The sequence below is a fragment of the Mustela lutreola genome, chromosome 1, assembly GCF_030435805.1.
Source record: "Mustela lutreola isolate mMusLut2 chromosome 1, mMusLut2.pri, whole genome shotgun sequence".
Classification (NCBI taxonomy): Eukaryota; Metazoa; Chordata; class Mammalia; order Carnivora; family Mustelidae; genus Mustela; species Mustela lutreola.
Window position 1 is genome coordinate 288,785,022 of NC_081290.1, and position 25,885 is coordinate 288,810,906.

Consider the following 25,885-nt stretch of genomic DNA (forward strand, 5'->3'; position numbering starts at 1 on the left):
CGCAGCGAGGCCCTGGTGCTCCTGGCCCCTCCCTCCTACACCTATTCGGGGGCTGCCCTACACCCCATTTTACCCAACTTATACTCACCCAGTTCAGTGTTCCTATTACTGTGTGAGCAGCTGGTTATCTTGTAGAGCAAGCAAAAATAAAGACAATATTTTACTTTCATTTTGTCCATTTTCAACATTCTTCTTTTTGTAAAATCAAGTCTCTGACCTACTTCTGACCTTTCTTCCACCTGAAGAATTTCTTTAAATATTTCTTTTAGGGTTGGTCGGCTGGAAAAAGGTCCCTCTGTTTCTACCTGTTCAGGAAAATGTTTCTCCTTTACTTTTGAAGGATAGACTTACTGGATATAGATTCTGGCTTGATGGTTATTTTCTGTTAACATTTTTTTTTTTTTAAGATTTTATTTATTTGACAGACAGAGATCACAAGCAGGCAGAGAGGCAGGCAGAGAGAGAGGAGGAAGCAGGCTCCCCGCTGAGCAGAGAGCCCGATGTGGGGCTCCATCCCAGGACCCTGAGATCATGACCCGAGCCGAAGGCAGTGGCTTTAACCCACTGAGCCCCCCAGACGCCCCTTTCTGTTAACAGTGCAAAGACCACAGCCCGTTCTCTTCCTCGCGTGGTTTCTGGCGAGAGCCCTGCTCTAATTCTCATCCACGTTGCCCCACAGGTGATGTGGTTCTCATGCGCTCGCGGTCTGCGGGATTTTCCCATGGTCACGGGCTTTCAGCAAGTTAAATACGATTGGCCACAGTGTGCGCGCGCGTGCGTGTGTCGGTCTGAGCCATGACCGGGATTCTCCGAACTGGTGCGGTAACTATCCTTGATTTTGGCAAATCCTCAGCCACTGTTTCTTCCGCCTCCTCTGTTCCTTTTCTTCTTTTAAGCAGCCGGGATTCCAGCTGCCTGTGGGTTGTTTGGTTTTATCGCGTGGCTCCTGGATGAGCTGGTTTTCTTTTTCGCTCTTTGTATTTCAGTTTGAGCCCTTTGGGGGCGTTTTTATTTCTGTTGCTGTGTTTCCAATCTCTAGTATTTTTATATTATTCTTTCTGGCAGTTTGCATGGCTCTGCTGAGCGATGCATCTGCTGAAATGACCCACGAGTGTGAGGCTCCCACCTGTTTCCTCTCGCGTAAAGCCTTCAGACCCAACCGTTCTTCTCACCTGCATCACCACAGGCTAATGTCGTCTTGTTTGGTCAGTCCTAAGTGTGGACTCATGCAGGATACATTGTTTTGTGACTGGCTAATGGGTTCAACGTTCAGGACTGTGAAGTTGGTCCCCACGCTTGTATGTGGCAATTCCTTCTTTTACTTGACACGTAGAGTTCCATCACACAAATACCTCTCGGTTTACTTATCTGCTCTGTATTTCACGGACATATGAGGTGCGTCCGGTTCTGAGTCTTAGGAATACGATGGCTTTGGAAGTTTTTGCATGGTTTTTTGGTTGACAAGAGCATTCATTCCTGTTGGGTATATAACCAGAGTGGGTTTGCTGAATCATAAGGAAATCCCTTTCAGAAGTGATTGTGCCAGGGACACGTGGGTGGCTCAGTCGGTTAAACCCTTGGTTCAGGTCCTGATCCCGGGGTCCTGGGATCAGGCCCCTAGTCGGGCTCCCTGCTCAGTGAGGAGTCTGCTTCCTCCTCTCTCTCTGCCCCTGCCCGTGGCTTGTGCTCTCTTTCTCTCTAATAAATAAGTGAAGTCTTAAAAAAAAGTAATTGTGCCAAGTTGTGCTTCTTCCAACAATGCACAAGAGCCCCAGCTGACCTACATCCTTACCAGCATGTGGAAGTAGCACATTGTGACTAATTCTGTACTTTCCTGATGACTCATGAATCTGAGCAGTGTTTACTATGTTTAGCCATTTGGCTATTTTCTTTGTGAAACGTCTGTTCAAATCATTTGCTGATTTTTCTCTTGGATCATGTGTCTTTTAAAAATGACCCATGAGAGTCATTATTATGATTATTATATTTAACTTATTCACAAGATCCTGATACTAGTTCTTCATCAAATACATGCTTTCTCAGTATCTTCTCCAACTCTTCTGCCTGCTTTTCATTTCCTTGAAGCTTTCCTATAACGGCAGATTTCTTAAAATTAAATGCCACAAACTGTTACATGGTACGCCTCAGGAGAATGCGGAGCATCACAAAATGGCTCTAGGTTTCCTATACAAGTGTCGCTGTTTTCCATCTTTCACACCTGGAAATGCAATGCATCCAGAATTACTTCTGCGTATGGTACGAGGTGAGGGTCAGCTACCTTTCCCGAAATCCGGGTAGTCTCTTGATCTCAAACCATCACTGCACACTGCACCAACCATCACCGTGGTCATAATAAGGTTGTCGTACAATATGTAAAACTAGAACCGGACACCGCGTGCCGTCCGATACCATAGCCGCAGCCGCGTGTACCTCTATACATTTGAACCTTCCCTCACGCCACATTCTCCCAGATACTCTCGCTTCCTACCAGGCTAGATATGTGGTGAAGCAAACCAGCTTTGTTCTTCAAGACTGCTGCGGCTTTTCTGGGTCTTTTGAATCTCCATTTAATTTTGGAATCAGCTTATCAACGTCAGCAAAATTTACTTTCTGGGATTTTGATACAAATGACGTGGATTCCACATATTAAGTTTTGGAAGAATTGACATCTTTATAAATGTGACTTTTTTTTAAAAGATTTTATTTATTTGACAGAGATCACAAGTAGGCAGAGAGGCAGGCAGAGAGAGGAGGAAGCAGGCTCCCCACTGAGCAGAGAGCCCGATGCGGGGCTCGATCCCAGGACCCTGGGATCATGACCTGAGCCAAAGGCAGAGGCTTTAACCCACTCAGCCACCCAGGCGCCCCTAAATGTGACTTTTCAAGCCCATAAATACAGTATTTGGCTTTATTTACTTAGATCAATAGGTTGTAATTTTCTTTGTTCTTTTTTAGTTTTTTTTTTTGCCTAAGTAATTGATTTTTTAAATATTTTATAATTTAAAATTGTATTTGATCTGTCTTAAACTTAATTTTTAAGAGATTGTTGCTTGTCATCAAAACATAATTTTTTATGGACTCTGTTCCATCTGTATTGCTATATCAACTTTTTAATAGAAGTACTGGAACTTCACACGTTAAAAATCATGTTACTAAGCAGAGCGATTTTATTTCCTCTTTTCCAATATGTGTGGTGTTCTTTCTTTTCCTCGCCTATTGAACTGGCTGGGCTGTGTAATCAACACTTAACCAACCGAGTGATTAGGCACATCCAAGTCTTGTTTCTGAGTTTAGGACAAAACATTAATATTTCAACATATAGTTTGATTTTGTAGATTTAAAAAATCAGACAGGATTGTTCATTTCCAGCCATAGATATTAAATTTTTATGATGCTTTGGCTTCCAGCTGGGAGAAATTTTGCCCCACGAGGACATTGGGCACTACCTGGAGACACTTTCAGTTGCCACGACTTGAAGTGTGCGGGCCTCCTGGCATCTGGCCGATGGAAGCCAAGAGTCCCTCTGAACATATGATGCACAGGACAGTCCCTGCGGCAAATCCCCATCGTGGTGTTTCAATGTTCAACTCTATTCACGAGGGGCGCCTGGGGGGCTCCGTGGGTTAAGGCCTCTGCCTTAAGGCTCCCTCCTGAGATCACCGCTGAACGACCCGGAGGCCCAGGACAGGGGCACCTCTCTCAGGCCTTGTGGGCAGGGGGGGGTGCACCCCGCAGCCCTCTAACCTGCATTCGGCAGCCCCCAGGGGCTCAGGCCGTGCCTGACCTCACAGCCGCCCCACAATCTGCATTTCAGCCTCAGCCCCTGCGCGGGAAGAGACTCCAGGAATTGTCTCAGCAACCGGGATAGGCAAGGAGGAGCCGGGGTCCCTCTGCATGTGACGTCCTGCGCGTAAGGAAGACCGTCCCCTGCTGCGGGGTTTAGGCTGGGGCTTTGTTTCACTTGCGAAGGCCCTGGGGCCGTGAGTGGGCCAATACCCGAGCAAGGGAAGCAGACGGAGGTTAACAAACCCCTGAAGAGACAGGAGGAGTCGCGAAGCCTCGGGTGGATGCGGGGGCAGGGGGTCCCGCTGCTCCTGAAATCCCAACCTGGACTTGGGGGCAGCCTTGCAGGGGGGCTGTTGGCGATGTTCCCAGTCCCCGTTTCCCCTCATCCTTTTGGGGGACGTGGGGGTGGAGGGGTGGAGGAGATGGGGGTGGTGGGGTCTGTGGGGCCCAGGGTGTCGGCTCAGGAGTCACTGCTTCTCGGGGAGGCCGGAGGGCCCTGCGGGCTGAGGCCGCGTCAGAGGACCCACCCTGGGGCTAGAGCGCGTGAGCATGAGAAGTAGGGGTGGAAGCAGGAGGGGGAGAGGGAGGAAGGGGGTCCCTTTGGAGACTGCCATGCCTGCGTGGTCACCAGGGTCTGGAGGCAGGGACTCGGCCGGGAATCTCCCTGAGCCTCGGGCTCCGCCCGCATCTCCTGGTCAGCAGCGCCCCCTGCCGGCTGGCCGCCTCCAGCCGTCCCCCCTGAGCAAAGTCTGGCCACTGAACCACACCACGTCCACAGCAGGCCTGGGGCACACGACCCGTGCACGCCTTCCGCGAAGTCATCCAGTATCTGCCATGTGCGGGGCACTGCGGTTGACCCAGAGCAGCGGCCAGAACAACAGAGGCCCTGCTCCGCAGGCCAGTCCTGCAGCGGACTCCCTGGGTCGTCCCCCCATGAGGGGCGGTGTTAACAAATGCCTCCCCAGCAAATGCTTCCCTTCCAAGCCCAGAGGTGCCACGTGTCCTCGAGGATGGTGACTCACCCTCTGCTCTCACTTTCGGGACTGTCCCGCCGGCCTCAGTGTTCCGGTTCTGTGAACTCCTTCCAAACACTGCCTGCGCTCCCTGTCCGCTGCGTTCACCTGGAGACCCCTCCTTGGCTGTCCCTGGGTTTCTGCCCCTGTTCCGAGACCACCCAGCCAGCTTCTCTCCACTGCTGTTTCCTAGAAGAAATGGTCTATGGTTCATCACTGTCGTGTTTTCCTGTGATGCTCAACCTAACCCCAATTGATCAGACACTTTCTGGTCGACGGGTCACAGCTGCCGCCGACCTCGTGTGTCTCCTCAAGCGCGTGCATTAGTGACTTCTCCTGCGGGGTCGGGGGAAGTGGCTCCCACGACCGGATAGCAAACACCAGTGTGGCTTGGAGGGGCCACAGTGGGGCCGGACACCAAGGGGCAGGCCTGACCTGGGGGTGGCCGCTGCGGACCAGCAGAAAGGTGGTCAGAGAGGTGGGAGCAAGGCCTGGGGGGCAGGCAGAGGGGCGGGCGTGGCATGGAAGGGTTTCCAGAGTCTGCACGGCCCCTGGGCTGCTGTCGCCCTGGGATAAAGGGAGGACCTGTTCGGGGCCTGCGTGCCCGGGAGCTTCTGGAGGCAGGGGTACGGCAGGCAGTGGGTGTCGGGGACCCAGCTCCAGGTGAAGAGAAGCCATAGGGGGAACACTGCCATCAAGCTGGGAAGAAGGGCGGGAAGTGTGGGCGACCCCTCTCATGGCTCTCCGGAGCCACCACAGACGGGTCCCGGTGGGCTCAGGTGCTGTCCCCGCGTGCCCCCAGCCAGGGCCTAGAGGCGGGAGGCGGCAGCTCCCCACCCTCCCGTCGGCGGCCCCGCTGTGGGGTCTCGCCGGCGCAGCGGCGTCTCGGGATCCAAGCCACGCTCGCTGCTGAGCCACGTGGACTGACCACAGACACGGCTGCCACCACCCGTGGGCATCGCAAGGTGGCTGTGGCCCCTGGGTCAGCATCCCTGTGGCTCTCGGGCCTGGGACCCGGTCCCGGGGGGCGCTCGGGGCTCTCAACAGAGCCAGAGCCAGAGGCAGAGGCCGAGGCCCGCCCCTGGGCCAACGCTGTGGACTTGGGGAGTCCTGGGGGCGTGGCCTCTGGACCCGCCACCAACCGTGGAAGCACCCAGTTTCCATGTTGACCCCCTCGAGGCTCCCAAGGCCACTGCACACATTCCCTGGGGCCACGGAAACCAAGTGCCCCCTGGGGGCATAGGCCGCAGACTGTTGGCACAGTCTGGAGGCCAGGACGTCCCGTCCGTCCATCCTGGGTCTTTCCGAGGAACCCGGCTACGTTAGGGGTAAAACTCGGACTCTTTCAGCAACTTCCCTATGGCTTCCTCCGAGCCCCAGGGGCTCCCGGAGGTTCCTCTCCGGCACAGTCGCCACCGACTCTCTTCCACTGAAGAGTCTCAGCCTCCAGGAAACCCCCACCCCACCCTCCCCCAGGATGGCCCGCCACGGCGGCCACCGTCTCGCAGCCGCCAGCCCCAGTCCCCCCTCCAGACGGTGGAGCTCTATTCCGCACTTGACCCTCAGAGCCTGACGCCATGGGGGCAGAGGGCAGAAACCCATAAATGTCAGATTTAGATCATGAAGGAGATGAGGGCAGGAGAGGCGGAGCGGACTTGCGGACGGGGCTGGGAAAGGCTGCTCCGGGGTCCACAGAGAGGAAGGGAGGGCAGAGAGTTCTGCTTATCAGCTGTTTATGTGGAAGCCTGGGATCAGGCTTTGACATACAGGGAGCCAGAGGGTCATTCCAGCTCCTGAGAGGAGGGGCCGCTCTCAGGGTCCCAGGAGTCCGAGCTGCCTCGAGGGCCTCTGTCGGCCAGTTTGGGTCTTCAGTTGGGTGAGGGGAGAGAGGGAGGGCCCTGGAGGGAGACGAGCCAAGTGGAGGCCCCGTCACTGAGAAGGGGGTCCTGGGGTCCTGTTCATCCTGAGAATGTGTTGCCCAAGCTGGGGTGCAGATGGTGAAGTCAGAGCGTGAAGTCAAAGAGCCCCAGAGCAGTGGGCTGGGAGTGGGGGCCCCCGCATCGGCACGGGCCACTTGACATTGCTGTCCAGACCCTCAGATCTTGCACTGGCAGCAGCAGGGGACATAGCAGCTGGACTGGGAGCAGCCACAGGAGCCACAGCCCCCCTTGAAGCCCCCACAGGAGCCACAGCTAGAGCAGGAACAGCTGGCACACAGCAGCACACGGGCTTGCAGCAGCACACGGGCACACAGCAGCCAGAGCCACAGCAGCCCATGGTTCTGGTGGGCTGAGAGTGGAGCAGGTCAGAGGAGCAGGTGCGGAGGACAGTGCTCAGGTGCGGGGCCTCCTGGGCCGGGACCCCTTTATACACCTGCCGGCGGTCTCCGGGCACCTGCTCCCCATGGCCGGGGCTGTCAGTGCCGCGACCACCTGTCTTCCCTGCCTTCCTAGGCGACGTGCTGAGGATGGGTTTTCAGAAGGTCCCCTTCCCCCAGCAAATGCCTCCCACCGGCCCAGCCATGTCTCCGCATGATCAGTAGCCCTCGCACTGCGACACTGCTGCTCCCAGAACACAAGCTGGCCGTTCCAAGAAAGAGACTCAAAACATAAGCGAAAATGTTAAAGGAACCAGTAATCTCATCACACAATGGGGACATTCCGGTTGATTCGCCCAATTTACCTTTCTCCTTAGATGGCTCCATTTCATTTTACATTTTAAAATTTTCTACGTAAACCTGGTTTTCGTATTTTTGCCAAATTTTCATCCATGTCATGAAAGAGGCTTAACTGGAGGGGACTTGCTAGCTCTGACCCGTCTGCAAACACGGGCGAGCACGGCCGACTGTGCCTTTCAGCTTGCGCGGGCCCCCGCACGGCGCCCGGTGCCGGCTGCTACGGGGCGGCCAAGACGCCGAGTGTGTCGGGGTGACCTTCTCTCGTCTCGTGGGTGTCCCAGTCGGAAAAGGGCACCGCATTTATGGCTTTACTTTATTTTCAGTGAGGGTGATTTTTTTTTTTTTTTTTTTTTTACTTTTTTACTTTCTTACAAATTGTGTTTTCTTTGCATTCTCTGTTGCTTTGAGACATAATTTACATACAGAGGAGATGAGTTTCCTCGAACAACACGCTCTGCTTTCCACGGCCGCCCACGTGGGAGCTCGGGTTGGATGTATGTACTTAGGTAGGTCTTCAGTTAGCTATTGCCGAGAAAGTGTGAGAGCGCAGCAGACAGGAGGAGAGGGAGGAGGAAGCGGGCTCAGGCCCAGGACCCTGAGATCATGACCGGAACCGAAACCGGGAGCCCCAGGTGGGGGCACGTGAGGACCCCAGCATGTTTTCGTGGGTCTGGCGCCATGTGTCTGCCTTCCTGGCAGAAATATCTTTTCGTGACTTCTGCCCGTTTCTTGACTGGGTTTCTTCGGGGGGTGGAGGCTGAGTTTAACAAGCTCTTTCTAGGTCCTGGGTACCAGCCCTTTCCCTGCTGAGACCCTCCGCAGATGTCTTCTCCGTCTGTGGGCTGCCTTTTCGCTTTGTTGACTGTTTCCTCTGCTGGGCAGAAGTTTCTTATCTTGATGAAGTCCCCAGAGTTCATTTTTGCTTTTGTTTCCCTGCCCTGGGAGACGTGTTGTTGTGGACGGAACTAGAGGGCATTACGCTCAGGGAAACGGGTCAGTCCGACAAAGACAAAGACCGCGTGATCTCACTGCTGTGGATTGTGAGAAACGAGACCGATGAACATGGAGAAGGAAGGAAAAATAAAATCAGAGGAAAACAAGCCATAAGAGACCCGTAACTCTAGGAAACACACTGAGCGCTGCTGGGGGGGCCTGGGGTGACTGGGTGACGGGCACGAAGGAGGCACGTGGTGTCACGAACACTGCGGCTTAACCCCGACTGCTGGACCCCTGAACGCGACTCCTGAAACCAGTGACATGCTACATGGTAACTACATTGAATTTAAATAAAGAATCGAAAATACATTAAGAATCTGAAAAAGGAAGCCCGGGCAGAGGCAGGGGAGCAGGGGCCGGGCGCCAGGGAGCCCGGCAGACGGCACAAGGGAAGCAGGGCCCGCAGCCCCCCGGGATGGCTCGGAGCAGGAGAGCGGACACCAGGGAAGGCGTGGGAAGCCCCGGTGCGCGTGGGAGCCCGGAGACAGGGCCCGGCGGAAGCGGAGGCCCCTGAAACGTGGTGCAGGCCTTGCTCAGTGGAGCTGAACCAGGCTAAAAATATAGGCGGCCTTCCGCAGCCTGAACGAGGGATGTGCCGGGGCGCCCGGGCGGCTCGGTCGACGGATCAGACTCTTGATTTCGTCTTGGGTCACGATCTCGGGGTCGTGAGATCGAGCCCCTCGGGTCTGCTTGGGATTCTATCTCTCCTTCCCCCTCCCCACGCTCTCTTTCTATAAGATAAATAAATAAATCTTTAAAAAAAAAAAAGAGTGACACGTTCTGGGAAAAATGAAGCCAGAACACCGCCGACTAAGATATATGATTATCAAGTTACAGAATTCCAAAGATTAGCCCCGAAAATGTTGCCAAAACAGCAGATTCCCAGCCCTCTGTGGCGTGGGGCGAGGTGGGTGCGGGCGTCTGGCTGATCCCAGATGTCTCTTGGAGTGTCCCAAGCCCAAACACACTGGAGCACTGTCTCCAAACACCTGATAAAAGCAAAGCTTTCCCCTGGGATGTGTGTGTCTCCACAGAGCACCACCCCGGCGAGAGAGGACAGGCAGGCAGCCCCAAACATGCTCGAGCCCACAGCACCCCCGGGCGCCCTGATCCACCAGAACTGGAGGCCATCGGCCTGGGACCGGCGCCGGGGGCGGAGGGATGAGCCCGGGCGGCCTCAGCAGAGGCCTGACATGTAATCCGTGGGTGTGGGTTACGAACAACAGGACCTTTCTCCCCTGTTCTGACTCTCCCTCTATCTTCCCAGTGAGCACGGGGATTAGAGTCGGCGAGGATCACAAGCTCCTTTGAACATCGGTTCTTGTTCGTTCGCGGCTGGCGGCCGCCGCGCTGCCTCTTGGCCGGGGCGGGAGGCTGAAGCGCCCCAAGATTTCCGCACGTCCCTTCCTTCCTCCGAAACAGCACCCACTCCCGCAGCCCAGACATACCCACGCGGGGGAGGGGGGGGGGTCCCTCCTGAAATACACGGAGGGTCGTGTTCATGTTCTTATTTTCAAACCGGCCCGGAGGCCGGCTGCAGATGGACGCGGCCCCGCCTGCTGAGCCCTGCATTTTTCTAATTAAGCCGCGTTTCTTTACATCAGTCCAGCCCGCGATTTCTCTGATATGCAGTTTGCTCGCGTAAGCACATGCCTCGTTCTGTTTATTCTCCCCGTTTTGGACACCATCCGTGCTTGCAACCGGCCTGTCCACGAACCGGCCCCTGTGAGCAGGGCTCACGGCTCCTCCATGACCCCGGCTCCGGTGAGAGCCGAGGGGTGCCTGGGTCTGGTCACCTGGACGGAGGCTCCGTGCCGGGACCCACCTCTGAGGTCTGCGGGCGGGCTCAAGCCAGCACCACACAGCAAGCGTTCAGAGGGTCTCCCGACACGGAGGGGGTGCCGTGGGATCCCCTGTCATTGTTGTCCCTGATTCGCGACGCTCTCCATCAGGGCCCGAACCCCCGCCATCCCCCCTTCTCCCGGCCCGCCCCAACGCTGCCCTGCCCTGATTTATCGCCCAGGTGATGGGTGGGCTCTCCCTTCCTCGTGATCCGTGAAGCCTGATTCTCCCACGTAATTCAAGAGTTAGGAACAATTCTCCCGTGACCTTCCGGGACTGTTAGAATTGCACTTAGATTAGTTTGGGGACACTCTTCTTTCCATTGCCACGTTGCTGTCAGGGGAGGGCTCACGCCAGGGCTGGGGTGTCCCGGGCGCCAGCACTTCTGTTCTCCTTGTGGAAACGTGCCTCTCGTGTCCTACCTCGTGGTAGGAGTTCTGCGACTTTTGTGACTTGAGCGACAAGAGCAGTTGTTCTGGGAGCTTTGAGCAGGAGTTCTGCGACCTGGCTCAGCTCTCTTATCCTGATTTTCTCAATACCCATTCTGGCTGCTTTTCTTCGGAGATGGACGTGTCCCGTGCCGATTGTCCGCTTTTCTTTGCCCACAGTCACGACGGACCACATCTTGGTCTCACACGTAAATGTAGAAGGACGTGTCTGAACTTTCTGCAGTGACCGTCAGGGGTGCTGTGGGGATTGGACAGACAGACTTGATCGAGTTTTTAAGGGAGATTCTTCTGTCTCTCCACCTCTGGGCAGAAAAGTCATAAGTTGCTCATGGACCCTTTTCTTCACACCTGCTGAGCTGATCGTGTGAATTCTTTTCTTAGAATTCCTTAGCCTTCTTAGAATAAGCCCTCCTTGACTATGACTGGCTGCTTTCAAGGACCGACCTGATCGTTCCTGTATTTGGTTTAGAAATTGTGCAGTTCCATTCACACTGAAGCGGATTGACGATTTTCCTCTGTCTTACTGTGCTTTGCCAGATTCTGAAATGACAGTGGTAAAAGCGGCATGAGAGGGCGTGCTCAGCTGCCTTCCAGCTCACCCCAGCATTTGCAGGGGGGCTGTGGGACCTCATCGGTAAAGTCATCTGCGTCTGGGGCTTTCCAGGGCTCAGGATTTCTGGTGAAAATTTCACTGACTTTCAGGGTGATTGGTCGGTTCAAGCTTTCAAGGTCTTTTCATGTGAATTTTACTATTTCATTTTATTTTGGAAAGGTGTCCGTTTTTTCTAGATTCCAAATTTCCAGCAGATTTTCTCCCCAGATTCCTTTCTTGTGAGATCTGCTACGTGTCCATGATTTAACTTTGCTCAGGTTGTGTCTTGCTCGTGTGCATCTTGCTTCCTCTCCCGTGGCCCAGTTCTCAGACAGTTGTCTCCTCTGTTTTTCCAAAGATGCAGCATCCCCTGTTGCTTCACCGTTATTTTTCCTCTGCTTCTTTCTTATTATTTTAGTTTCATCCTGTGCTTTTTCTCACACCTTTATTTGAATGCTTGCCTTGTTTCCATTCTTTTCTCTTAAGCTCTAAATTTTCCTGGGTGGTCCTGGCTCAGGATTTCTCCTGAGGTTCTCAGCAAGGCATCGGTGGTGGCTGCGTCATCCGAAGGCTTGAGTGGGGTTGGAAGAGCCATTTCCAAGATGGCGCCCCACGTGGCTATGGGCCTCGGTTCTTCACCACGCGGGCCTCTCTGTAGGCTGTGACATGGCATTTGGCCTCCCCTGGCAGGGGTAGTGAAAGGGACCACACTGCCTTTTATGACCTCTCCTCCGATTCACACACCGTCAGTTCATTCCAAGGGAATCACTACGTTGTTGGTATTCTCATCTAAAGCCCTGTCCTCGGTCTTCAGGTGACCTTTCCTTGGTCACATAAATCACTTAGCCGTTCACCACCTGACACCATATTGCCCTGTCACGTTTGCTTTCCTCTTACTTTGGGAGAGGTGAGAAAACCCACACAACCAATCCTTCAAGCTTCATGGGAAGCCCACAGGAACTATCTAGGTTCACTTAGAGCCTCCTGTTCTAGTGGGTTCCCAACCGGATCTACAGACCACAGGTGGACATCAGGTCCTATAGGAATTCTTACAAATTTTACACACAATTCTATGTTTATGTTCATATGTATCGACTTGTCTAAGGAGACCCTCATTTGAATTTTAAAGAGGAGTATATGAACCACAAGTACTTAAGAATGGGTCTACAAGTGTGGTCCCCAACATGGATCACAGAAAAGCATATTAAAACCTATTTGTGTTTCAGCTTCAAAAATATGAAAAAATTAGCTAACATGCAATATATGACTGGATAGATCATATGCATATTACAGAAATTCACCTATTTCAGGGATGCATGCTATTAAATAAAAGCTGTTTATTGGGGCATCTGGGTGGTTCAGTGGTTAAGCCTCTGCTTTTGCCTCAGGTAGTGATCCCAGGGTCCTGGGATCAAGACCCACGTCAGGCTACCTGCTCAGCAGGAAGCCTGCTTCTCCCTCTCCCACTCCCCCTGCTTGTGTTCCCTCTCTCAATCTCTCTCTCTCTGCCAAATAATTTTTTAAAAAAATTTTAAGTTGTTCACTGAGGAGTTTCCCATCACAAAGGGTAGGATCCACTGTTGTGTTGGTAGTTCAGTGGGACATTTTGGGAACCTCTCCTAATGCATGTGCCCAACTGGGTGCAGACACCCCGGGTCCTAGAAGTCCAGAAGGGGACCCCAGCTCATTATCTGGGTCCCATCCTGATCCTCAGTCCTATTCTGATTCTGGGTCTTGTTCTAATTGCTGAGTCTTAACCTGGTCCTAACTTCTGTCCTGATCCTGACTCCTGTCCCCACGGGTCCTGAGTCCTGTACTGACCCTGAGTACTGCTCTTTTTTTTTTTTTTTTCAAAAAGATTTATTTATTTATCTATTTGAGAGAGAGAGAGAGGGGGAGAGAGAGAATGAGCTGAGGAGGAGCAGAACTAAGCAGGGATCCCAACGTGGGGCTTGATGTCAGGACCCTGAGATCATATCTGAGCTAAAACCAAGAGTTAGACCTTAACCAACTGGGCCACCCAGGCACTGCTGAGTAGTGTTCTGATTCTGAGTCTTATCTTGATTCTGGGTCCCATCCTGACCCTAAGTCCTTTTCTAATTCTCAACCCAATCCTGACCCTGGGTCCTTTCCTGATCCCGAGTTCTATCCTAGTCCTGGGTCCTGTCCTGACCTTCAGTCCTGTTCTTCCCAGAGGCGACAGGCAGGACAGGACTGACCGGTCCAGAGCATTTCCCTGGACTCCATCCCCTGTGCCTTCTGTGGACAGTCCCTGGGCTTTCACGGTCAGGGCGGCACCAGGGGCGACGTCAGGAACGTCATGAGACGGTGCAGGGGATTGAACCGTGTCCTTCTGGAACTTCAGAATCCGCCCTCATTGGGACATCAGGTCTTTGCAGGCGGACCCAGGCTGAGGTTGTCCCGGACAAGGTGACGACCTAACTGAAGGCCGGTGTCCTCATGAGAGCAAAGAGGAGAGGTGAGGTGCAGACGCACGGGGAGAAAGGCCACGTGAAGAGGGGTCAGGCTCCAGCGCGACGCAGGGCACGTCAAGGATGCCGGCAGCCCCAGGAGCCGGAAGAGGCAGCACCGATCCTCCCGCAGAGCCTCAGGGAGCCCACGACCCTGCTGACTCCACCGAGGACCTGCAGCCTCCAGGCTGCGGGAGCAGGAACGTCTGCTGTCAAGCCCTCCACCTGTGGCCGCCTGCTCTGGAGCCCCAGGGGACCAATACAGGTCGCTGAGATGAGCCCGGCCTCCAAGCCAAGAGCCCTGCTCCCATCACCTTCCGCGGACACACGGACGGCTTTCCCGTCTGTCAGGGAGCACATGAGGGGAAACAGTGGACTGAAGGAAAAGTGCAAAAACAGCACTGAGGTTATTTTCAGATGAAAAACAAACAAACAAATACGATTTCCCTGGGAGAGTGACACAACAGGAACCAGGAAGTGGCCGTGTGTCCAGCATCTCAGCTGACCCTGGGCAGGTGTATAAAGGGCTCCCGGCCCAGGAGGCCCCACACCTGAGCACTGTCCTCTGCACCTGCTCCTCTGACCTGCTCCACCCTCAACCCACCAGAACCATGAGCTGCTGTGGCTGTTCCGGGGGCTGTGGCTCCAGCTGTGGGGGCTGTGGCTCCGGCTGTGGGGGCTGTGGCTCCGGCTGTGGGGGCTGCTGTGTGCCCGTCTGCTGCTGCAAGCCTGTGTGCTGCTGTGTGCCAGCCTGTTCCTGCTCTAGCTGTGGCTCCTGTGGGGGCTCCAAAGGGGGCTGTGGCTCCTGTGGGGGTTGCAAGGGTGGCTGTGGCTCCTGTGGGGGCTCCAAGGGGGGCTGTGGCTCTTGTGGGGGTTGCAAGGGTGGCTGTGGCTCCTGTGGGGGCTCCAAGGGGGGCTGTGGCTCTTGTGGAGGTTGCAAGGGGGGCTGTGGCTCCTGTGGCTGCTCCCAGTCCAGCTGCTGCAAACCCTGTTGCTGCTCTTCAGGCTGTGGGTCATCCTGCTGCCAGTCCAGCTGCTGCAAACCCTGCTGTTCCCAGTCCTGCTGCTGCAAACCCTGCTGCTCCCAGTCCAGCTGCTGTGTCCCCTGCTGCTGCCAGTCCAGCTGCTGCAAGCCCTGCTGCTCCCAGTCCAGCTGCTGCAAACCCTGCTGCTCCCAGTCCAGCTGCTGTGTCCCCGTCTGCTGTCAGTGCAAAATTTGAGGTTCTGTTAAGGACCTCAGGTGACTCCTGCTGTGTTTTCCCAAGCTGTGACCTGTACTTTATTGCTAAGTTCCAAATCACACCCCAGGGCCATCGCCCTCTAGAAAGAAGACAAATTTGGTTGACGGTTCCTTGGGAGAAGCCTGTTTAATGTTCATTTTCTGCTGACTTTCCCATCACCTTCCGGAAGCATCTCCATCCTCCCCAGACCCCGTCCTGGTTGGCCCACCGACAAGCCCATGCTCCAGGTGGTGTCCTGTCTCCACTTTAGGAGGCTGTTAGTGTTGGTGTTCCACTGGGAACAAGGTTGTGGTTAAAGAAACACTTGGAGCTGCTCTGCGTGTCAAACACTGCTTTGTCTTAAATCGTATGTTTCCAATCAATAAAAATATGTTCACGGATTGAAACCCATGGCTTGTGCCTTCCTGTCATTGGTCATGACGACCATGAAGGTCGCTGCTGTTCTCATTCTGTTCTATTCCACACTTGGGGGCTGATGGATTTGTTGGTGGCGGCATTAGTGCCCCCCCGGGGTACGGCCGGCAATCACCCTGGCCACCCCTCTCCTCTGCGGTCTCTCTTCTATCCTCGGGACCCTCTCCAGCCATTGATGTGATAGAAAGAGGACAGTCCCCAAGGCCAGGGCGATAGAGGCCTAACAGCTGTGGGACAGTCCCAGAGCTCCAGACGGTCCCCTCCCTTCTTCCAGGGCTCTGCCCCCTTCCTCCTCCTCCTGCAACCACAGGCATAGCTGAATCCCTCAGTCCTGGTCAAGTGGTTGGGGCCTGGGAACCAGATGCTGCCATTCTCACCCACATCGGAGGACTGTGGTAAGACCAGCCTCTTGCCACAGGAAGCTCACACACCGGCTGAAGGAAGGGACTTCAGCTTCTGCATCCGTGTCCCAGCCCTTAACCTATCTGTTCCAATCTGCATAAAACATAAGGGATTGTCAGGAAAAAGAAAAACAGTGGCTGTTTCCCAGACTGAGGACCTTGGGAAATCATACTGTGAGGCCTCTCTTGTTATTCTGAGGCCTCCAACCACATTCTTTCAAAATTCTTAAAAGGCAGTATTAATAGAGATGAGTTATTTCAAGTCATTTGAAAACACAGTAATCTCCCGGTGTGATATGCCCTCACCATAGAAAAACACAAGAACAGAAATCTTAAGCCGTTTCTGGTAAACATTTTGTTGGTGGGTAACACCGATATTCTTACCCTGAGACAGCTCTGACCGTCTCAGTGAAGAGCAAATGTATAATTAGGTCAGGACCAGAAATGTGAGTGTGGGTGTGGGACTAATGAAGTTGAGTAAAAACCCTGTAGTGCTAAATGTGAATTTAAAATGCCAGTGTGCAATTATGATGTATATTATCTTTAAAAAACTGGTTTCCTATTCCACCGAAAGACCTAGAAAAATGGCCAGCCTGGTAGCTGTGAGCACTCCTTGTGCCAAACCTGTTGTTGTCAAATACCACTCCTCGTATCTAAGTGGGACCCGGGTTCTCCGCAGAAATGGGACTGGAAATGAGTAAAGTGAATATAGAACACCTCAGTGCTCCAGAAAGCCAAGAGATGACAAAGACTCCTCAGGTCATGTTGGAAGAAGCAGGGCATCAAGTTCAAAGAGGTCTCCAGGAGGTAAGTTGGGGTAATGTTTACACCAATGTTTAAATGGACTGAAACAGAGGCACCTGGTGACTTAGCCAGTTAGGTGTCCATCTCTCAGCTCAGCTCAGCTCATGATCTCAGCAACACGAGATGGAGTCCTGAGTTGGACCATGTGCTGAGCAAGGAGTCTGTTTGGGAGTCTCCACCCCCCTGCCCCTGTGCGCGCGCTCTCTCTAAAATAAATAAATAAATATATATATTTTTTTAATGGACTGATACACATCAAGTATGCTTAACTCTATAAGCACAGAGTGATGCACAGATAATAATACAAACAATATACAAAATGCATAGTATCACAGCTATAAGGCGTTTTATGTAAGCCTCATGGTAACCACACACAAAAAACATTATGGTGGATATACAAAAGACAGACAGGTTCAAAGTATATCATTACAGAATATTACCAAATCCCAAAGGAAGACCACAAGAAAAAAACAAAGGAACTACAAAACAGTCTGGAAATAATTGACAAGATGACAATAACTATAGTAAGTTCTTATCTATCATAATTCCTTTAAATATAAATGGATTAAACTCTTCAAAAGGTGTAGAGTGGATGGGTTTAAAGGAAAAAAGAAGTCCCAATTCCATGCTGCCTACAAGGGACTCACTTCAGCTTCAAGGTCACACCGAGGCTGACAGTAAGGGATGGAGAAAGATCTCCTGCAAATGGGAAATAAAAGACAGTGGGGGCGGCTGTACTGCCACCAGGGAAAACAGACTCAAGGCAAAATGGTAACAAGAGACAAGGAAGGGCATTATTAATGACAGAGAGGATGTAACAATTATGAGTATTTACCCACCCAGCATCAGAGCACCTAAACATAGCAAATACCAACAGATCCGAAAGTAGTAATAGACACAATAACAGTAGGGAACTTCAGTGCCCCCTTTCATCAACAAACAGATCGCTCATACAGAAAATCAGTGAGGAGACATTGGGTTTGAACTATATTTTAAAGTTTGGTGTACAGGGCACCAAACACACATTCTTCTCAAGCGACATGGGGCGGTCTTCAGAACAGATCATTTGTTAGGTCACAAAACAAACCCTGAACTTAGGAGGATTGAAGTTGTATCGAGTGTTCTCTCTGACAGTAACGTCAGGAAACCGGAGAACAGTAACAGGAAGAAAATGGAAACCTTCACACAGAAGTGGAAAGTAAGCAACATAGCCCTGAACCACCAATGAGTCCAGGAAGAAATCAAAAGGGGCATCCAAAAACCTCTTGAAACAAAAGAAAATGGAAGCACGTCGTACCAAAACATACAGGTTGCAGCGAAGGAGGTAAGTTGCTACCATTTCAATGCTTGTGTCCTCTCAGAATTCATATCAAAACCTTACCTCCTTCTCCCAATGTCCTCCATGTTATTCCTTATGCTCCACAAGTACATGAGACCCTATGATAATTAACTCTCTCTGCTTGACTTATTTCATTCAGCCTAATCTCCTCCAGTTGGGGGAAATCAGAGGGGAGACAAACCATGTGAGACTATGGACTCTCAGAGACAAACTGAGGGTTTTGGACGGTGGGGGTGGGTGGGTTGGGTGAGCCTGGTGGTGGGTGTTGGGGGGCACGGATCGCATGACGCACTGGGTGTGGGGCATAAACAATTAATCTCAGAACACTGAAAAATAAAATAAAATTAAAAAAAAAAAAACTTAACTCCTGAAGATGATGGTGCTAAGAGGTGGGACTTTGGGGAGATGCTCAGGTTATCAGAGAGGAGCCTCCTGAGTGGGATTCGTGTTGTTATAAGAGACCCTGCGGAGCCCCCCAGCCCCTTGTACCCCATGAGGACCCAGGGAAAGGCATCACCTATGAACCAAGAGGTGGGCCCTCGGCAGCAACCACATTGAGTCCGCCAGCACCATGACCTTGGGCTCCCCAGCCCCACCATATAAGAAATAAATTCTGTAGCTCATGAGTCTCCCAGTCTGTGATATTTTGCCGTAGGAGCCCAACGGACTAAGGCAGGGGGTTATGTGACAAACACCGAGACGAAGAAACAAGAAAGATGTCAACTAAACAACTGCTCTTACATCTTAGGGAACTGGGGCCAAAAAGACAAACTAAGCTCCAGGTTGGCAGAAGGGAGGAAATGGCGCAGCTCAGGTGAGGAAGGGCGGGAGACTGTAGAAGAGTAGCTGAAAACAGCGGTGCGGTGAAGGAGGTTTTTGAAAAGATAAAAAAGAGAGTTGATAAAACTTGGGCTAGAGTAACTTAGACTCAAAGAAAACCTGAAGCGAAGCAGAGGACATTACAACAGACCCCACAGAAACGCGACGGATGGTAAGAGATTACCGCGGACAATCATTCACCGACAGAACAGGTACTTCCGACGTGTGTTTTTTTAACACCACAAAATCCTTCCTTTCTCAGCGCTCACGGACTGGATGTCCCACAGTGAACGTGACTCTCTTCCGACACGACGCACCTGGCGTCGGCAGGTGAAGGGATCTCACGGGTGAAGGGCACAGTCCCGCAGGAACACCCCCGGCCCCACGACTGCTGTGTCACCTGTGCTTCTGACTGACCAGTGAGACGTCCAAGATTCCAACAACCCCTCCTTGGGTTTGACAGATTTGCTGGAGCCACCACAGAACTCACAGAAGTGTGTCACCCACTAGACGAATGGTTGCTGATAGAAGCATAAGCTCAGGCGCAGGGGGTAGAAGAGATGCAGGGAGCAAGGTATGGGGAAAGGGCGTGGAGCTTCCGCGCCGGCGAGCACATCACCGTCCCCCAAATCTCCCCATGTTCGCCAGCATGGGACCTCATCAAGTCCTGGTGTTCAAGAGTCTCTATAGAACCTGACCTCTAAGGAACCCCCTCCCCTTCCCAGGGGTAGAGGGGTGAGGCTGAAAGCTCCAAGACCTAGGGCCCCCACCCTGAGTCCCCTCAGCAGCACATACTCAGGTGTGTTCTTTTGAAGACTCCTAAGAAATGACAGAAGATGTTCTTATCACTTGGGAAATACTAAGGTTTTTAGGAGCTTCTTGCCAGAAACTGGAGACAAAAGATTGTATATATTTCTTACCCTACAACAATAACCTAGAAGAAAGGGATGAATTCCTAGAAGTGTACAACCGACCAAGACTGAATCACCAAGAAATAGGAAATCTGGGCGCTCCTTGGTGGCTCAGTCAGTTGAATGCCTGACTTTCAATTTCAGCTCAAGTCATGATCTCAAGGTTGTGAGATCAAGGCCCGCGTCATGGTCCACGTTGCGCTTAAGATTTTCTCTCTCGTTCTGCTCTTCTCCCCATGCCTGCTCATGCCCACTCCCGTCTCTCAAGAAAAGTAAGGAAGAGAGAGAGGGAGGAAGAAGGAGAAAATCCGAGCAGACCAAGAAGACTAAATGGAAAACTTCCCAGCAGAGAAACGTCCAGTCCAGATTGGTTTCACAGAAAACAGAAGCAACATGAATAAGCAGGACCACATCCCACTAAGACGTTTCTGCCCAGCAAAATACAGAAACAAAAACACCATCAAAAGAGTCCTCATGCAGCCTACAGGACGGGAGAAACACGTGTAAACCAAGTATCTGATAAGGGGTTAATATCCAAAACATTTAAGGAACTCGTACAACTCAATAGCAGAAAAACAAATAACTCTGTTAAAAAATGGGCAAAGGGCCCAAAGAGACATTTTTCCAAAGAAAACATATAAGAGCCAACAAGTACATGAAAAAGTGCTTCCATCCCTTATCACCAGGGAAACGCAAACCAAAACCACGAGGAAATCCCACCTCACCCGTCACAATGGCCGGCATCAGACAGGCAAGAACCGGCAGGTGTCGGGGAGGCTGTGGGGTAAGGGGAGCCCTCCTGCTCTGGGGGCGGGAGTGCGAGCGGGGCAGCCACGCTGCAGAACAGGCCGGAGGGTCCTCAGGAGGTTAAAAACAGAGCTGCCCTAGGACGTGCTGATCCCACTTCTGGGTATTTGTCCAAAGGGAGTGAACTCGCTAGCTTGAAGAGAAGCCTCGGCCCCGGTGCGCCCGCGGCGCCATTCAGGGCGGGGAAGGTACGGAGTCCGAAGTGTCTGCCCGCGGACCGGGGGAAAGAAAGCGTAGCTCGTGCTTACGGTGGGCCACGACACGCTGCCTACAAAGAAGGGAATCCTGCCGTTTGTGACAACGTGGATGGGGCTGGAGGGCATCAGCTCCGTGGAAGGAGGCAGACCCAGAAGGACGACCCCTGCAGAATCCCACGGCCGGGCTCTGACGACACGGAGCTCACAGCCGTCAGCCACACAGCGGCGGCCGTCCGGGGCCGGGGGTAGGGGTGGGGACGTCGGTCAAGGGGTACCCACTTCCCGCCGCCGGACCGCCCGTTCCCAGGATGGCACACGCGCCACGGGACTGTCGTTGGCAACACCGGGTTGTGCGCCCGAGAGCCCGAGAGAGCAGCCCTACGTGTCCTCCCTGCAGAAGCGGGGGCTGCGGGCGGCGGGCGATGGAGGCCACCGGGACCGCGTGTGCGAACCTCGAAACCGCAGGGGACGGGCTGGTCCCCACTTGCCAGCCACCCCTCCGTCAAGCTGGGAACAACATGCAGGGCCCTCGGCTGCCTGTGGAGGACGTTGGGAGTGTTTCCCTGCGCGAGAGGAGCTACGGGACAGAATCCTGTTTCCTCCCGCTGCTGCCACCCGCGCTCCTCCGGTCGGCGGGCAGATCCCGGGGGGCCAACGCCGCTCGGGATCAGAGCCCCCCCGTCGTGTAACCCAGGGCAGAAGAGGGGTGTGGGCGGCGGTGGTGAATCATTGCCGGGGAGACGGGGCCGGAGCCGGTCAGGCTGAGAAGGCTCGGGCTCTCATCACACCTCGGATAAGACAAGGCTTGAGAGATCATTAGCCAAAGGCCTGACGGGGCTGCCGCATGGAACACTGAATTCAGGCTATTTACGGGCCCCTTGTTCCTCCTTTCCTGGGGACAGGGTCAGATGGCAGGTGGCAAGCGGCCCCCAAGTCCCCACCACCACCCCCCGGCCGCCGGACGTGGCCATGTGATTCGCACGAGCCCGTGAGCAGAAACTGTGGCGCCGGTTCCCACGGACGCCTTTCCTTCCTCCCGGCGGCCCCGCTCCCAGCGCCCAGGCCGCCCCAGCCGCGTCCCGGGGGAGGAAGGGCGGTGAGCCGGGAGCGGGGCCGAAGCAGGCACTGAACCGTGGGGGCAGCTCGCTCAGAGGCATAATTGGCTGACCCGTCCTGCTTGACCCAGAAAGGTAATAAAATGAAAGCAGAGCCGTGGCCTTGGTTCAGTGGCCAGGCCGGGAGTGGACAGGAAATGGTTTTCAGAGGCAGGAGCGATGCCGAGAGGGGGTTGGTATCGCCTCCCGGGTCATGTGTCTCTGGGGGGCTCCGGACGCCCACTGCTAGCCCCTGCGCCGGGTGGTCCCAGGGGCCACACTCTGCGAGCCCCGTGAGGAGGAGGTGAGCTGGAGGGACTGGCAGGCGCGGCAGCCGGAGGGGCCGGGATGGAGTCGGCCCAGACGCGCAAGGAACCGCAGAATCGTCCCCCGAGCGGCCGCCAGTAGCCCGCAGGAGGCGCTGAGCAGCGAAGGGCACTCAAAGGTCAAATGAACACGAGGCCGCCGGCCGGGAACCCACGGTTATCCCCAAATCACGAGCTGACACGCAGAGTCCCTGTCGGCGGGAGCCCGTTTCCAAAGAGCACGGCTGGGCGCCCGGCCCGCAGGAAGGGCCCCGCACGCCCCGAGCCGGCGGTGACTGTGGTACCAGTCGGATGCCACCCGGGCTTCCAAAGCAGAATGCACGGCCGCCACCCCAGTCCGTCCTGGCGTCGCCCCCTGGTCCCAGCACGGCTCCTCCGCCACTCGGGAACGCCCTCGGCGGCCAGCCCATGGCTCAGCGTCCAACCCACTGCCCAGCCAGACGCCAGGTCGGGGGGAGGCCGGCCCTCCTTACCCTGCGCCCCCGACCTGCGTCCCCAGGAGCCCGCAAGGGCCACCATGCCTTGAAAATAGTCACAAACAAGGGTGCTGGGTGGCTCAGTGGGTGAAGCACCTGCCCTGGGCTCAGTCATGGTCCCAGGGTCCGGGGATCGAGCCCTGCGCCGAGCTCCCTGCTCGGCAGGGAGCCTGCTTCCCCCTCGGCCTCTGCTACGCCCTCCACTCGTGCTCTCTCTGACTCTCCCAGTCTCTCAAATAAACAAAATCTTAAAAAGAAAGAAAGGAAGAAAATAGTCACAGACACACTGACACATCTAATGTGGCATCCTGTCAGCGCAGCTCGCCCGGCAGAGCATGTTAGTCCCTGCCTGCCACGACCCGTCCCCAGGCGTCCCGTCCCTGCCGTGACCCGTCCCCAGGCGTCTCGTCCCTGCGGGTCCTGTCCCCCGTGCGTTGTGCCCCTGCCACGACCCGTCCCCAAGCCTCCTGTCCCTGTACATCACCCTCATCTGCCAATTAATCTGTGCTGACCATTCGGGGCGGTGTAATTACAGGCATCCTGTCCTCTCTACGTGGTGCTTTTATTTACAAAAATGAGCAGCAACTGACTTTTAAGGGGGGGTAAAAACACCAGCGCCCAGGCTCAGGGGCATAGAGGGCCCCCTGGGAAAGACAAGGATAGTGACCCCCCAGCCAGTGGCCAGACCTTGGGACTCAGCAGCCCAGCCCCTCAGGTCACGAGAGCCCGCAGTGGCCTGTCCCCTCTGCCACTCGAACCTCTCAGGGCCGTGAGTCCCGCCCCTTGGTGCCTCCAGTGAGCTCACTGGGAGCGTCCTGAGTGCGGCGCCTCCGACCAGGGCCCTTGCCGGCCCCCGCCTCACCCCTGCCTGCTCTCGGCCCCCACGACCCTCCTTCTCCAAACCGCTTAGGCTGCCGGAACCCGGATGACCGTTGAGCTCTGGCTAGAGGACACGGACGCATCCGTACCCGGGGGCCTCCCTGAGGGCAGGGGGTCTCGGAGCCCTTCCCTCCTGCCGGGTCATGGCTTAAGTGCCCTGCCGGTTGCCGGGACCCTCCCTTTCATGGATGTTCAGTTTGGATCTTCTAAATAAATAGAGTCTGTACCTCCCCAAAGTTTACTCTGGGATCCCTTATTTCAGCTTCTACAGGGTTAAATAAATGTGTAACTTCCACCTGACTCCGCCGCCACGCTTTTGGGACCAACACCGGCTGCCCCCACTGTGCTCCCGACGGTGTGGGTTTGCAGAGCATCACAGAGGCTCAGAGGCTCCCTGTCCCCAGTCCTGGAGGCCAGAGCCTGAGGGCCAGGCACAGGCACAGCCGGGTCCCCTGGGGCCTCTCTCCTCGTGTGTGGACGGCCATGCTCTCCCTGTGCCGTGGGTCTTCCCTCCTTACTTAGCCCGTCTCTGCGACCAAATTTCCGTTTCCATAAGGACCCCAGTCCTGTTGGAACAGGGGTCCCCACGCGGGCCGGCGTCCTCCTGGCTAGCTCTGTCTGCCCCAGCCCCGTTGCCCCAGAAGGCCCGTCTCTGAGGCCCCGGGCTCCGGACACGGACGTGAGCACGGTCTCCCAGGAGCTCGCACACGCCGGGGGCTCGTGGAGCAAGGCAGGCAGACGCCGGAGGGCGGGCTGCACGGCCGGAGCCCCCGCCCCAGGAACCCGGCCCCGCTCGGCCCCGCAGCCGCTCCGAGGGCCTCGTGACCCTCACGACAGACATGCAGGCCGCGGGGCCTCACGACCACGACGGGAGCTCATCCACTCAGCAATGTGGAAACGCCTCAACGCTCTCCCGAGTCCCAACCCCACTCCTCCCGCCAGAAACTTGTAGAAGCACTGGGTCCCCAAATGTCGTTTCGAAAGGTCACCGAGAGCCTCCAAAAGTGAAGATTCCTCAGAGCCAAGCACGGAGACTGGGAGTTTTGAGCCCATGGAAGAGGTGAACCAGGGCCACCGGCCTCCGCGCAGCCTGGGGACCGGCGACGGCGACGCCGGCAAGCTCGCGGGGACCTGCCTTGGTCAGGGAGGAAGCCGGAGAGCGCCTCCCCACCACCGCCATCCTCAGCTACGGGATTCCGGGTCAGGGCAGCCCACGCTGTATGGAAGCCCTCAGCCCACAAGGAAAGTCACCCTTAAGCAAATGTCAGTGATCCCCACAGATGACGGTCCCGGGAGCCAAACTCACAAATCAACACACACACACGCGCGCGCGCGCAGGCCTCGCAGGGTGGGGGAGAGCCAGCAACAGCTACAGACAGAAGAACCCGTCAGGCCAAGGCCCCGGGCCCTGGGACTGTCAGACATGGCACAAAACAGTGCTTTAGAAATAACTAAAGAGGGACGCCTGGGTGGCTCAGTGGGTTAAGCCGCTGCCTTCGGCTCAGGTCATGGTCCCAGGGTCCTGGGATCGAGCCCCGCATCAGGCTCTCTGCTCAGCGGGGAACCTGCTTCCCCTTCTCTCTGCCTGCCTCTCTGCCTACTTGTGATCTCTGTCTGTCGGATAAATAAATAAATTCTTTAAAAAAAAAAAAAAAAAAGGAAAAAGAACTAACTAAAGAAAGAAAACTCCTTTGGAAACGGGAGCAGGGGTGCAGAACAACAATGCTGTCGGGCACAGGGGAGCAGCCAACAAGAAATTCTACGAAGGAAAAGCAAATTAATTGAATTTTAAATTCCAGCTGGGTCTGGCTGGGCCAGATGCAAGGCGGCCCAGGCGCGGGAGTGTAAACACCGGTGCGCTATCTGCCATTCCGCACGGGAACACAGGCGCGGGGGGGGGGGGGGGGGGTGTGTGAGGGAGGAAGCCCGACACACAGACCGCCAGGCCTCCGGAGGGGCTGACGTTCAAAGAGATAACGTGGGAGAATTTTCCAGAATTTACGAGAAATGCTAATACCGAGCTTTGTGGGTCGCAAACAGGATCTAGAGAAACACGCACTCAGCACAGTAAAGCCGCAGAGAATCCGCGCTTCCGAGCAGCCCTGACAGGACATCTGCTTTGTGCCTGGCGCTGTCGTGACGCAGGGGTGGATGAAAGCACCAAAAATTCGCGTCCTGGGGGGGCTGACATTCCGGGGGGCGGGGGGGACCGTCGAAAAGCAATGCGGATCATTCAGTTACAGACGTGTGTCCCGAGGGAGGAAACCGGGCAGGAGTGGGAAGAATTCCCCGTGGGAAGGTGGCCCACGGTAAAGGGTGGGTCCCCTTGGGCAGGGGTCCGGCAGCAAAGA

The 25,885-nt window shown here is 54.8% G+C and overlaps 1 pseudogene; it reads right to left on the reverse strand.

Moving 5' to 3' along the window:
* The window catches only part of LOC131812705 (pinin-like), a 28,853-nt pseudogene extending 10,763 nt beyond the window's left edge, over positions 1 to 18,090 (reverse strand).
* Positions 18,091 to 25,885: the final 7,795 nt, after the last annotated feature.